This window comes from Coregonus lavaretus (assembly GCF_964263955.1).
Source record: "Coregonus lavaretus genome assembly, chromosome: 12".
NCBI lineage: Eukaryota > Metazoa > Chordata > Actinopteri > Salmoniformes > Salmonidae > Coregonus > Coregonus lavaretus.
In genome coordinates this window covers 44,170,733-44,184,380 of record NC_139999.1, presented here as the reverse complement: position 1 = coordinate 44,184,380, position 13,648 = coordinate 44,170,733, and the positions used below count along the sequence as shown (strand labels likewise).

At 44.4% G+C, this 13,648-nt stretch overlaps 1 protein-coding gene across 1 annotated transcript in view; it reads right to left on the bottom strand.

The window, feature by feature from the left end:
* Positions 1-13,360, bottom strand: part of LOC311138994 (plasma membrane calcium-transporting ATPase 1-like) — a 138,864-nt gene extending 125,504 nt beyond the window's left edge. Inside the window, exons 1-2 of the mRNA XM_084173815.1 lie at positions 12,882-13,360; positions 12,573-12,746 (exon numbers count right to left, since the gene is read on the bottom strand). The gene's annotated coding sequence lies outside the window, so the exon portion shown is untranslated. The remainder of the gene's footprint in view (positions 1-12,572; positions 12,747-12,881) is intronic.
* Between the last annotated feature and the right edge of the window lie 288 nt (positions 13,361-13,648).

Below are 13,648 nucleotides of genomic sequence, written 5' to 3'. Positions count from 1 at the left end.
TGCTCTATCCAAATTGAGAATATTATCCTCTAACAATTTGCTGGAAACAACCTATATTATTAATAATATATTATTAATAATATTTATATTTTTGTTTTATAAGGTGTTATTGTTAAGATAACTCATAAGCCAGGTCTTCTTGTACAATTTTTGTCCAATAACGGACTGGTTCCCCGATTTATAACATATATTAATTTGTCTTGTATAGTAATAACTTGACCAATATCCCTTACAGCTGGGGATGTCTAGGCTATTGCAACACCTGCAGATGTAGGATCTTAATTGCACCACTTTTGTTGCTGACAATTTTTCCTGCACTGCAGGAAATGCAAACTTGTAGTATATTCGAGGTTTGAAAAGGGTTCTAAAGTTTGTAATTTCCACTTTAAAAATGTCAGTCTTGATTTTCCCTAATGAAAAATGTAATAACCCCTACAAAAAATGCCCATTCATTATAATTCACATAATAATTAATTTCCTGTTGCTGCAGGATTATTTTCCTGCTATAGCAAACTGGCCCAAATTAAGATCCTACATCTGTATCAATGAATATTAACACCTCCATGAATAAACCAAGTCATTCCTGTTCTCAGCTTTTTCTATTCCCCTCTCAGCACTCTTACCTGTAGGGGACGTTGAAGGGGACTCCTTTGAAGTGCGTATAAACATATGTGCTCTATAAAGCCTTCTCAATCAGCGCCCGTGGCTAATGAGAACCAGAGGGCTCACAGGGAGGGGAAAAACAGCTTTGATTTAGACCAGGTAGGGAGGCCTCGGATGAGGTAGCTGCCAGCTGACCACCCCTGGGCTAAGCCTACATCCAGGCTGGATGAAGAGATACTTTCACCTGTTGGAGCCTTTACTGGCTTAGTTTTACCTGGTTCAGATAAGCGCCTGATCAGATGTGGAGGTATCCCCAGGTACAGATGAGCTTGTGTTGGCCTGAACACCTGTGTACAGATAAAACGGGGCCTCTAAACCTACGCTGTTTAAAGGGAAGCCCTTTATGGTGAACATGTGAATATTGAAAAAGTCCATGTAAGCCTGTAGCTCTGCAGTAGTCTGTCCTTGGAGCTGTAGGACAAACAGCAGGCAGGACAGGTCTTAAACATGCTCTGAGAGATCGGACGAAGCGCCGCTGACTGCTTGTTCTGTGTGTGTGTGTGTGTGTGTGTTTGTTTTTATGTGTGTGTGGACCAAGCTCAGAAAGGTCTGCTTTAGCACCAGCGGCTCCTTGTTCTCCTAATTGCGACATGTCTTGGCCGTTAGTGCTAGCAGGCCGTGGTTACGCTAGCAGGCTCTGAGGATATGCTAATCTCTTAATTAGAATCGCTCAGAAGAGCTTTCAACAGCCTACCACTCTCCCTCTTGCCCCCCTTACTCCCATTCTCCCCCCTTCAACACCACCATCTCTCATCTCTCGTCCTCTCTGTGCCCCTGTTTTCCCTTTGAATCCCCTTTCCCTCTCCCCCATCCATCTCCTGCTGTCTAGGCCAGCCAGGTCACCCGTGATACAAGTCCAGCTGCACCATCAAGAGCATCCTGATTGGTTGCATCACTGCCTAGTATGGCAACTGCTCGGCCTCCGACCGCAAGGCATTACAGAGGGTAGTGCGTACGGCCCAGTACATCACTGGGGCCAAGCTTCCTGCCATCCAGGACCTCTATACCAGGCGGTGTCAGAGGAAGGCCCTAGAAATTGTCAAAGACTCCAGCCACCCTAGTCATAGAATGTTCTCTCTGCTACCGCACGGCAAACGGTACCGGAGCGCCAAGTCTAGGCCAAAAGGCTTCTTAACAGCTTCTACCCCAAGCCATAAGACTCCTGAACAGCTAATCATGGCTACCCGGACTATTTGATTTGAGTATTCGACATCCATCCATGTCTGAGGACGTCAGGAGATGTGTAAACTGACCACTAGGAGTAACAGTGAGCGCTGTTACCTTCAAGTAGGTTTCGGTTGTGGACGGGGATGGCTGATGGGCATAAGCGTCTGCCTCCGATTCCAAAGGTTGCAAGTTCGAACAGTGATAAAAATTAGTTTTTTATATTTTAGTTTTAAGCCTATCCCAAACCTTAACCCTTAGGAGTTAATGCCTAACCTCAAGAATTTGGAGTTAATGCCTAAACTTAACCTTAAACACTTCCAAATTCGACGTTTGGAACAACTTTAAAATGTGACGTTTGAGAAACATGGATGAACATTAATTCTGAAGTGAGACCATGAGCTGGTAGGTCTAGGCTCTGGCTCTCTGGCTACAGAGACTGACAATGGAAAAATAAAACCAACAGGTGATTAGATGACAGGGTGTAATTATGCTACTTACACAGAGTGAAGGCTGCTAGGTAAACATCTGACATGATATTGCAAAAACCAAAGTTGAAGCTCCCATTTCCCTAGCGCTCCGCTATCTGAGAGAGAAATAGAGACGACCCTTTAGCCACCAACGCCTTTTTCTCCCTCCATCCTTACCCCCCCCCCCCCCCCTCTCTCAAAGCATTTCTCTCCTTCCCTCTCTCACACCAAGTTTCACACACACAATACCTCAAGGAGATTGGGGGATAGAGAGAAGATGGGTGGCTGAGGGGAAGGAGAGAGAGTGTGTGTGTGTCTGGGACGGGTACAGCAGTGATTATTAGATAGCACAGAAGGTCCCTCAGATAAAAGGCAGTCATATCATCACTCTCTCCCTCCTTCTCCCTTTCTCTCTCTCTCTCACACACACACACAGAGAGAGAGATAAATGTAACTGCATCAATTGACAGAGAGAGTAAGCATACCAGCACTTAAGGACAAGAGAGGCAACACATATCTGGATTAGTTGTGACAACGCCTGTTCACATACCTGCCTCCCCATTCATACACTGCTTCTAAACTGGCACTCCAGGACTAGAGCTTTTAAGGGGAGATATTTTACAGTAAATATGTGATGCACAGGATGCAATTGCTACCGGCAGCATTCAATTTTTGAGTAAAGTACCTTACAGTGGATTAAGTACATTCTGTCAATATGAAGCCAACTGTGTTTCACAGAGGGAGGAAAACGCTGTTAAAGTGGTCAATAAATTGATTCAGATTGATTCCGATTTAGACTGAATCAGAATCACGGTTGTCTTGTTTGTGATACAATGGTTGAGTTACATAGGCCTACAGCCAACCCCTGATATATTCAATGACTTAAGACTGTAATGAATGCAAGCACTAAACTGAAGCAAGTACAAACAATGTATTGGAATGGGGAATGGTGAACTGCAGTGCATTTGAAGAGAATGACCCTTATCAGGAGTGAACAGTAGAAAGCAGAATCATACTACAGAGGGAGTTTGGTCCACTTGGTTGGATGCCATGTTACTACTAACTTTGATCATGCCATTGTTTCATTCATAATGACTATCTGGGTTCAACTTCTAATTCCATTAAATGTAGGTTATACGCTTGCTTAGCTACACACCTTGTGTTGTGTTGAATTCTAGGGCAGAACACCCCATGTCAGCCAATGAGACTGAGACAGTATTCTAACCAATCACTCAGAGGCATGCTGTCAAGTGACAGGTCTCTGGATTACAATTTACATTTAAAAGGAGCGATTCAGAGGTGTTGTGTTAAATGCGGAAGACACATTTCAGTTGAATGCATTCAGTTGTATCCCCTTTTCCATTTATTGACACGGCAGGGGGGATCCAATGTTGGCCAACATTGACACACTACTAGTAAATGTCACAAATAACACTTGGCATATGCAGCAAGGTCAGATTGTGTAATAGCAGTTATTTACTAAAGCGTGAACTGTTTTGACTGGACGAGACTCATTCAACCCTCAAGACCGTGGAAACACACAAACATTGTGTAATAGCACACACGCACGCACACACAGAGAGAGAAGTGCTAGTTCTTTAGGAAAATTAGTTTGTCAGCCTCAGGTGACTGTTTTGCAAGGTTGTTCCTCTACTGCAGTCACAAGATGGTCCCAGATGTTGAGTCACAACAAGTTTGCCACTGCTTGTTTTAAATGGAGTCATGCTAATGGAATTTGTGCTAACCAGGTTTGCTTGAGACGGAGTGAATCAAACACAGAAAGTCATTGATACTTGTAGGTTTAGCAGGGCGTATCTCACAATCCTATCTCACAGTCCTCCCAATCTATATGGCTGCGTACACATTCGCTCTTCTGGAATCCACTCTCCTTGTCTCGACACAATCAGCTTATTCAGCAGCTAGACACGTGATGTATAGAGCTGATCAGATGTTTTATTCCATACAGAGGTGTGTAGGATCTACACAATACATTCAGTATCTGTATGAAAGCACTCATGTGCTTTTCCGTCTCCGCACCCACTCTCTCTCTCTCCTTATTTCCCCCTCTCCCTCTGTAAGGCCTCTTGTTTATGGGGACTAGCACAAGGCGGCAGAAGAAAAACATTATTTACAGCATTCATATGATCATAATGCAGAGCTATTTAGGTCAAGGACAACGTCCCCTTTGATTGCTTGACACATGGAAAAGTTTGTCCTAAACCTTGAATCAAATCACCAGGAACTCTGATGCACGCAGACTAGCCAGATGAATCCAAAAACACCACTGAAAATATATCAGCTGACTAATGTGTTCTACCTCCGTCAGGGGAATGAACAGACATGTAGAAATTGGTTGGTTTATGCTGTATAAGTGTGGAATAACTTACGTTCTGTTCTGTTAGTGGAAGAGTTAGGTAAGGTTTCCAAATACGTCTGTGTCAGGCTGTTTCAGGTTTTCCACCCAACCTGCACATTTAATTTCAGTATGATATTCCCATTTCCTTCTTCCATTTTGTATTTGACGTTGGGCCAGTTAACTGAATGAAGTTCAGTGTGTGTCTTCAGTAAACAGCCACAGTAGGAGAGAGCAGTGCAGCCTCATTGTGTTCAGTAATAATGTCCAAACAGCACCACACCCCGTTTCTGAACCCAAACACAGCATTCAGCATTCCACCTCCATTCACTGCTCCAGACACAGGTGGCACGCACGCACACCGACACCTCATTTCATAACCAGCAGCTAACGATGCACAAGCACTTTTTATACAAAACCCTGTTTTAATAGCATTATTTGTGCTTTGTAAACTAGCTTATTGTAGCTCATAAATATCCAAGCAGTTCATCTCTGTGAGGATGTGTGTGTATGTGTATATCTATGTGTGTGTGTGTGTATGTGTGTATCTATGTGTGTGTGTATATCTATGTGTGTGTGTGTGTATGTGTGTATCTATGTGTGTGTGTATATCTATGTGTGTGTGCACGTGAGGTTAAGGTGGTGACTGCTATAAACACTTGTCTGTCTGGATGGACAGATCCGACACACACACACCAACTCCCCATCCCAGAGAGAGAAAGAAGGGGGAATGATGAATGAAGGGAGAGATAGACATGGAGGAAATAAGGAGACACGGAAAACGAGGAAGAATGAAGGGGGGTGTGGTAGGAAGGACAGGCAGCAGAGAGAGGCAGAGGGAGGGAGAGAACAAGGGGATGGAGGGAGGGAGGGAGGGAGCCAGAGAGTTCCCTCTTGGCATTGGGCCCGGCAGCTACATCTGACGTGTGTTACTGTTACTGCCAGACTTCCAAAACATACAAATAACTACAGAACTAGAACTACACACACACAACTACATAAACACACACACAGACAGAACTAGAACTACACACACTGGCTACATAAACACATACACAACTAAAGAACTACATACAACAGACTGCCTACAGAAACACTCACCTAACTACACACCTACACACAAGCTGGCTACATAAACACACACAGATGGAAAAGAGGGACAGAGAGAGAGTGAGAGAGGCCTCAGCCCAGTGTCGTTAAAATATCAGCAAGTGAGATGGCGAGGAGAAAATATGCACATAGAACACAGAACATGAGGAAACCATCCAGATTTCCACTTCCTCTGCGCCTACAACACTCCACCTCTGACCCTCTCGTCCCACCCCCTCTCCTGTCCCCTCTACCACCTCTCCTCTGTGAGTTTAACTGCTGTACTGTTACCATACATAGTGAGTTCAGTAAACAAGTGCAATGCGTCGCTCTCCTTCTCTTTCTCTGGAGTCATAGTGAGTTCTGGAACCAGCGCAGTGCATATTTTTCTTTCCCTCGCCCTCTTCCTCAAATCCATTCCATTGGTTCCAGTAAATGACTAAACTTCATCCTAACCTCACCACTCTTCCTCTCTGCCCGTCTCAAATTCCGATTGAGATCAGCTTTATTATACCATGAATGGCAAGGCCACTGTTGCTAAAGCAAAGTGAGACAGTTTATGATACTAAAAACAACAATAACAATTATGGTAACAATAATAGTTATAGTGATTAGAGACAGGACATTTAATAATACTAACGTGATGATCTAAAAAAGCATTTTTGCTTTGAATATGTGAACAAAATAAAGATGTAGATACAATGTGATCATGCAATCACCATGCTGCAGAGTATAATAATAAAATGTAGGAAATATCTTAGTGGCTTACTATGTATTATCAACAAGTTGCTCTGATAGATAAAACCAAAATGAACAAATAATTACAATATAGTCATGCATTAATCACGCTGCTAAGTATTATAATAGAATGCAGGAAATACCTTAGTGGCCTATTATCTAAGAGTCCCTTGCTTCACTATATGTGTATGGAACGTACGTAGGTGTGCTCTCAATGTAAATAACCATCTTGGTTGGGCATTAGAGTCACACTTGTTTCATCCCTGACAGCATATGTTAATGACCCTTTCACTGTATCTATATAATCCTCTTACCTCTAACTCTCTCTCACTATCCCGCTCTCCCCTCTCTCTAACAATACCACCTCCCCCCTTTCTAACAATCCCTCTCTTACTCATCCCTGTTCTCTCCATCCCTCTCTCTCCTTCATTTGCATATTTTTTAATAAACCCAACCTTCGTCAGTGGTCCACATTTTTGCCTGTCTCCTCATATGTACTTTCAAAATGGAACACACACACACACACACACACACACACACACACACACACACACACACACACACACACACACAGTAATGCATGTATGTAACGCATCCTTGCAGCAGGGATAAAGAGTCACGTTACTGTTTGGCACCATGGATGAACTCAACAATGACAACCTCATGTGTTCAGAAACTGGTGCGTGTGTGTTTGTCTTAATAACTACGCCAGTGATGTTTGTGATAATGAACTGAAGCAGCATGATAATGATGCCCCCCCACACCCACACCCACACCCACAAAAACACACACACCTCTACTCTGTGCCGACGCCGTCGGATCCTGTCAACACTCCACAATCCCACAATGCACCACAGGACTCTCAGGGGACACTTCCCTTCCACGCTCTATTAATACAACTCACAACACATCTAGTAGCTGTGTGTGTGTGTGTGTGCTGAGCTGTCACTTCCCACTGACTCACACACGCACTCAGCTACACACACAGGCCACTGACGGAGCCGTCAGCCTGCTACAGCTCATCTCATTCTCAGCAGCAGTCTGCAACACCTTAACGAGAAGTTCATCATGACTAAACACACAAGACACACACAAACAGCACGAAAACAATTCGCCACGATGACGAACAAAGAGAGAAGAGCAGATAGAAGAGAATGCAGAGATTAGTGTTGCATGGTATACCGAAACTTCTGTACTTTTTCGATACTAGAACATGAAAAACGGTTCGGTACTAGAATATTTGTTTCCTTCGGTACTTCTATCAAGTGTGTCTCAGGTCGTCTACTGATTGAGAGATGATCAGGTCTGTCAATCAGCGCAGCCAATGTCCCTGTATAGCGCGAGCGCACCTTGCCTGCTCCACTTACTCATTGCTAGCTCTAGCCTGAACCTCTGCACTCACTGGGAGTCTGGGCTGCATCACCACTTATTCTGCACAGAAGTTAACATTGACATTTTTGTAATTTAGCAGACGCTCTTATCTAGAGCAACTTACAGGAACAATTAGGGTTAAGTGCCTTTGAATAATGCAACATGGCATTACTGTTTGCAAAACAATGTCCATTACAGGCTAGAACACTTCACAATGCAAGAAGATACTGGTAGCTTCCAGCTTTGTAGACTAACTTTCCTTGCTAGCTTACAGCTGAAGCTAACATCAATTCACTACTCTAGTACCTTGTCGTGATAACGCAAAAATATTGCTGATTCAAAGCTTACTGTAGGAGTGACTGGGACATACACTATATATACAAAAGTATGTGGACATGTCATACATAGACTAAATCTATACATAAAACATGATATATAGACTAAATCTATACATAAATAAATATGTTATATACACCCAGGTGGCGACACGCATCTCTGCGTGCCTGGCCGTTACACTACATGGCCAAAAGTATGTGGACACAACTTCAAATTAGTGGATTCGGCTATTATAGCCACACCCGTTGCTGACAGGTGCATAAAATCGAGCACACAGACATGCAATCTCCATAGACAAACACTGGCAGTAGAATGGCCTTACTGAAGAGCTCAGTGACTTTCAACGTGGCACCGCCATAGGACGCCACCTTTCCAACAAGTCAGTCTATCACATTTCTGCCCTGCCAGAGCTGCCCCGGTCAACTGTAAGTGCTGTTATTGTGAAGTGGAAGCGTCTATGCAACAACAGCTTAGCCGCGAAGTGGTAGGCCACACAAGCTCACAGAAGGGGACCGCCGAGTGCTGAAGCGCGTAGCGTGTAAAACTCATCTGTCCTCGGTTGCAACACTCATTACCGAGTTCCAAACTGCCTCTGGAAGCAACGTCAGCACAAGAACTGTTCGTCGGGACCAACTCCATATTAATGCCTATGATTTTGGAATGAGATGTTCGACGAGCAGGGTGTCCACATACTTTTGGTCATGTAGTGTAGCAGGACCATAACACCACAGGCCTAGATCTATCTCCCCTCTCCTTTCCAACTGGGACAGGACTTAGTGCAAACTCACCCAGCCATGCAGGCTTAATACTCTGTGTGCATGCGTGTATTTTTTGTGTGTGTACGTGGGGCCCTTTCAGAGAGGAGGAAGCCGTGGATAGGGTGCTAAAAGGGCTCTTGGTTTGGGGGCTTAACCTCTGCTATGAATCGTGACTGAGACTAACTCAACTCTTAGTTCACTCAATCCTGAACATGAGGAGGAGTGGGGCGGGGGGAGAGGATGAGATGAGAGGAGAGGAAAGGAGGTGGGAGAAAGAGGTTTGAAGAGAGGAGTGGAATAAGAAGAGAGGTGAGTAGAGGGGGATTTGAAAGAGGGAAAATAAGCCAGTCAGGCTCTGCATGAGCCCAATCCTTTTTGGAGGATGTCCTCTCGTTTTCTTCTCTCCCAGTCTGTTTCTCTTTTGGGAATTGAAACATCACCGCCCACAACGAACACTCCTGCAGAAAAACCTTCAATAATGGGTTAGCGGTGTTGGTTACATTAAAAAACAAACGTAACGAGAAGTGAGTGCAATGGAAATATGTTGCTAGGTCATTTCATTCTATTCAGATAGCTACTGATGAAGTTTCCTAGAGTGTCACAGTTCTGGCAGGCCTCCCAAGCCCACCCAGAGCATAAGGCAAAATATATAATATGTACAATTAGTTGGGAAGATACAGCATAGTGAATACTATAATATTTATTATGGTATTGACATATATGGAACGATCACGGCACAATATACACCAATTAACTAGCACAATACACAGAAACAGAGTCCGCAATACACACCAACTAAAAGAATACACACTAACTAACTCAACAACTACCACAATACGCACCAACAAAACACAAAGGTAACACAGAGCCCCTCAACCCTGTACCAACATGTGCAAGACACAAAACACACATTCACAATAACACAGTTTAGACAAAGTACAATTTGTCTATACGAATGTGCCTCCGTGTGGTCCTCAGTTGATGCTACCACCACAAAGGTTTTGGGTTCAATTCCCATAGGGAATTATTGATTGCACTCCCTGTGCTGTCAGTCGCTTTGGATGAAAGTGTCTTCTAAGTGGCATATATTATTATCCCTGTGGGCCCCTGGGACCAAGACCGAAGAGTAGCATACTGTCCCAAGGGTATATATTAGTTTAAAGGGGCATTCTCCCCATCACCCTTGGCAGACAGGTCCCCTCGGGCACAGTGGAGATTTGAAGGATGGATGAGCCAGAAGGTAGCTGACGATGATTAGGTAGAAGAGACGGACCAATAGGATGATTAGGTAGAAGAGACAGACCAATAAGATGATTAGGTAGAAGAGATGGACCAATAGGATGATTAGGTAGAAGAGACAGACCAATAAGATGATTAGGTAGGAGAGATGGACCAATAGGAAGCTGGGGATGATTAGGTAGAAGAGATGGACCAATAGGAAGCTGGGGATGATTAGGTAGGTAGCCATGATGACTTTATGATGGGACTAATTTTGGTGAATCCCTACCCACCCCCTTGCCCTTACTAACTCGCTTTGAGGGCCCTCCGTTGTCACATGTTGCTGACAAAACTCTGAGGGTGACTTCCAGAGAGTGGCATGGTGGAGACACAGGGGCAGTCATTCATGCATGTGATTAGTGGATTAATGAGGCAGAAAAGGAGGTCCCACAGGATCATGGGACAAGGACAGAGGACACATTCCTCTGCCCAGGCATTCCTGACGCCTGACAGATCTTACAACGCCTGGCTAGGTATTTTACATATCAGCTAACCACATCATATATTATAGCAATCTGTCAGTCGATGACGTGGCATGCAACCATTGGTTGATCCATGCAACGTCTGAGCAGGGGAACGCAACCTATATGATGATGTCACACTGAAAAGCTGACGTCACCAGTTACTCCCGAGTGGCGCAGTGGTCTAAGGCACTGCATCGCAGTGCTAGCTGTGCCACTAGAGATCCTGGTTCGAATCCAGGCTCTGTCGCAGCCGTCCGCGACCGGGAGACCCATGGGGCGGCGCGCACAATTGGCCCAGCGTCGTCCAGGGTAGGGGAGGGAATGGCCGGCAGGGGATATAGCTCAGTTGGTAGAGCATGGCGTTTGCAACGCCAGGGTTGTGGGTTCGATAAAATAATGTATGCACTAACTGTAAGTCGCTCTGGATAAGAACGTCTGCTAAATGACTAAAATGTAAATGTAATGTATGGAGTACGAGTTCAGAGTGCGTCTTGAACCAGCAAACCTGCAATTACTTTCTGCCATAAAGGTCAATACCCTTTAGCAGAGGGACGAAACACACTTAGAGAGACGTTAGCTGCCTTTTTCTCGGACAGTCGTCCAAGATAATAAATACCCAGCAAATCACCATACACAGACAACAGAGACACACAGCACTATGCATGCATGCATGCAGTGTCATTTACTATATGTGATAGTCTTATTGATCAGGTTATGAGTCGTATTGATCAAGTTAACAGACACATAACTTTCCCTCAGTCAAAGAGATGAATGAGACACACTATTATAATAATAATGATACCTGCACAGACTATGCTATACATATATGTTACAGCATTAAATAAAACAAATAGTAGTCAATAAGTTAAATATGTAATATTTTTCTGAGGCTGTTCCCCATAAGCAGAAGGGTGAAGGTGTAGCCTACAGTATGATTATATATTTTCAGTTTACTGCAGCAGTCACACTAGTCTAGAGTGAATGTGAGTGTGTATAAGGGGATAAAGGCCGCCTTTAAAGGTCAACCTGAATGCTCTGAATATAATAAGATTGTAATAATAGCCGTGGACCTTGACACTCCACTGCCGGAGGAAAATAACAGCGGCGATGCCTTCCTTTGGAGGTCACACAATCTGAAAAATCGTCACGAGCAGATTTTGCGGGGTCTCCCTATGTATAAACGCAATAGCGCGAGGACACACCCAGAAAAAAAGGAAAGAGTAAGAGAATGGAGCGAAGGAGGAGAGGAGAAAAATTAAAGGGGGGGGGGGGGGGGGGGGCTGATGCCCATCCCTTGGAAATTATGTAAGAAGGATTTACTTTTCGCAACGAGCGAAGGCTTGTTAATTAAACAAGGTTGTCTCTTCTCTTAAACATCATATTCTGTTTGAGTCAAAAAGCACAACCATTCACTACACTTGACGTGTAGAATCTGAACTAGGAAGAACTAATGGATCATGCTAAACCGGCATATCCAATAATACAGACACAAAGACACGCACAGATAAATACACGCACACGTGAGCAAGATCAAGCACGACCCCCGATGACAGATGCGCATTGCCGTCAGTGACTTTTATGCGGAGTCTCCAAATAAAACGATAGGATGAACCCAGGAGCGCATAAAATGCCTCCTCAGACATGCACAACAATTCATTTTCTACTTGAGACAAACTGTTGCGACAAAACACTCATTGGTGAAGGACACAGACTCCCTGTCTGAATAGTAGACGCTATCTGCAGACAACAGGCGGATGGTTGCATTGGTAATGCCAATGCAAAACACACGCATCGCACGAAACCATTCATTCATTCATTCATTCTACTCACACACCTGTGGAAAATAACATGAGATCTGGAAGAGAAGGGTAGAGGCAGCAGTCCTTACCCGGATGCTGAGGGCAGTCAGGCGGTTAGGTAGCCTACATGACAGCCAGACGGCAGGAGATTGTCTCAGTGAGCGCTCCTCTCCTCAGCTCACCAACACACACAATCACACTACACTACACTAGCGGGGAAATCCACTATCCCGTATCTCAGTCTTCTTCCGCTTCTGTCAGAGCTGGGTAGTGCAAACGGTCTTTCAGTAGGCGTACAGTTTGACACAGAAAAACAACACACACAAATCAGTGTCTATATTGATATTGTGCCTTTGAGATGGGGATTGCCACTAGTAGAAGTGCAAGCTATAGCCTACCGGTTTGGTTATTCCTCATCTGGGCTCCAATGTGACAACTGTGGCATTGCACAGAGACGGGCTTGATGGTGGCACTTTATAGCTTTTTCTTTTGTTTTAGATATCAGTAACTCGACGTGAAGTGCGTGATAAACTAGACCAACGCGTTATGAGGCCCAAAAGTAAATCAACTGTTGAGATTTCACTTCGAAAACTAACACCCTTCCTCTCCAAATAGGAGGAACATATCGCGCAGAGGAAGGATCCTCTTCGTGGTCCGAATGCACAGCAGCAGACCCAAAAGATTCACTCCGCAAGTTCTTGTTTTTTCTAGGCTAAAAAGTGAGTGGGTTCACGTCCATCCGCGGTAAAAGTACAGATAAACGCGATCTATCTCTGGACTATGGAAAGATCAGAGCACCGATCGGTTCACCGATTTCCGTGGCTGGAATAACGAAAGAGATATACAGCGTCTGGAGCGAGCGAGCGCCGCCACGGAGCGAGAGGGGGAGGCGGAGGGAGAATGAGGAAGAGGAAGAGGGAGGGACGAAATCGGGATTACCCATTTAAAGTGGATCTTTGAGAAAACATGATCGTCTCTCCTGAACAATTTTATCGATGATCACCTGAATATTGCTGTAATGCCATGAGGAAAACCATCTCATTATCATATTTTCCCCCAATGTCTGCCATGTAGCTTTTCTGCTCTGCCCTCCACGGTGTGATTCATGAAATGGTTAAATTAAGGCCTGGCTATATGTCCAAAATACAGGAAGAAATGTTTGATT